Here is a 2,060-nt window from a genome sequence, read left to right on the forward strand (position 1 = left end):
AAACTAAAAGATATGATTCTAGAATTTAAAGATTGAACCTTTCTTAACAAGAAAGTAATAAACTTCAAATTTTTGAATCAATCATATTACTTGTTAGTGTAATTTCGAAAATTTGACATAAAGATAAGAAAAAGATTTTGAAAATATTTTGAAAAAGATTTTTGGAATTTTTTGAAAATAAAAAAATGAAAAAGATATGATTTTTGAAAAAGATTTTAGAAAGATAAGATTTTTAAAATAAAAAATTTGACTTGACTTGTTAGAAACAACTAATTTTAAAAATTTTTGACCAAGTCAACCCAAAATTTCGAAAATTAGGAGAGAAAAAAAGGAAAAAATATTTTTTTGATTTTTGAATTTTTGATGATGAGAGAGAAAAACATAAAAATGACCCAAAACATGAAAATTCTAGATCAAAACACATGATGCATGCAAGAACACTATGAATGTCAAGATGAACACCAAGAACGCTATGAAGATCATGATGAACATCAAGAACATAATTTTGAAAGATTTTTGATGCAAAGAAAATATGCAAGACACCAAACTTAGAAATCTTTAATGCATGGACTCTAACAAATAAAAAAATGCATATGAAAAACAACAAACAACACAAAACAAGAAAACATCAAGATCAAACAAGAAGACTTGTCAAGAACAACTTGAAGATCATGAAGAACACCACGAATGCATGAATTTTCGAAAAATGCAAAAAATTTTTTTTTAAGCATGCAATTGACAGCAAACTTAAAAGTTGACTCAAGACTTGAATAAGAAACACAAAATATTTTTGTATTTTTATTTTTTTCGAAAATTATATTAAAAAAACGAAAATAATAGAAAAATATTTTTGAAAGATTTTTGAAAACTTTTTGAAAAGAAAATTACCTAATCTGAGCAACAAGATGAACCGTCAGTTGTCCATACTCGAACAATCCCCGGCAACGGCGCCAAAAACTTGGTGGACAAAATTGTGATTCGTACTCTTTGTACTTGTATGAAATTTAATTCGAGATAATAGCTCTTTATTATGTGTGGTCACAACTCCGTTCAACTAACCAGCAAGTGTACTGGGTCAGCCAAGTAATAAACCTTACGTGAGTAAGGGTCGATCCCAGAGAGATTGTTGGTATGAAGCAAGCTATGGTTATCTTGTAAATCTCAGTCAGGCGGATTTAAATAAATTATGGAATTTAGAAAATCAAATAATAGTAAATAAACATAAAATAAGGATAAAGTTACTCATGTATTTTCATGATGGAAATTTCAGATTGGTGTATGGAGATGCTGTGCTCCTCCTGAATCTCTACTTTCCTATTGCTTCATCCAATCCTTCTTACTCATTTCCATGGCAAGCTGTATGTAGGGCATCACCATTGTCAATGGCTACATCCCATCCTCTCAGTGAAAAAGGTCCAAATGCTCTGTCACAGCACGACTAATCATCTTGCGGTTCTCAATCAGGTTGGAATAGAATCCCTTGATTCTTTTGTGTCTGTCACTAACGCCCAGCCTTCAGAAATTTGAAGCTCGTCACAGTCATTCAATTCCGGAATCCTACTCGGAATACCAAAGACAAGGTTAGACCTTCCGGATTCCCATGAATGCCGCCATCAATTCTAGCTTATACCACGATGATTCTGTTTAAGGAATCTAAGAGTTACGCGCCCGGCCTAAGGTAGAACGGAAGTGGTTGTCAATCACGCGCGTTCATAGGTGAGAATGATGATGAGTGTCACGGATCATCATATTCATCAAGTTGAAGTGCAATGAATATCTTAGAATAGGAATAATTCGAATTGGATAGAAAATAATAGTAATTGCATTGAAACTTGAGGTACAACAGAGCTCCACACCCTTAATCTATGGTGTGTAGAAACTCCACCGTTGAAAATACATAAGTGAAAGGTTTAGGCATGGCCGAATGGCCAGCCCCCAAAACGTGATCAATAGTCTCCTAAGATGAATAATAAAATAAAACTGAGACCAAAGATGTCTAATACAATAGTAAATTATCCTATTTATACTAGACTAGCTACTAGGGTTTACATGAGTAAGTA

Source organism: Arachis duranensis, chromosome 4, assembly GCF_000817695.3.
Source record: "Arachis duranensis cultivar V14167 chromosome 4, aradu.V14167.gnm2.J7QH, whole genome shotgun sequence".
In the NCBI taxonomy this organism is placed as follows: domain Eukaryota; kingdom Viridiplantae; phylum Streptophyta; class Magnoliopsida; order Fabales; family Fabaceae; genus Arachis; species Arachis duranensis.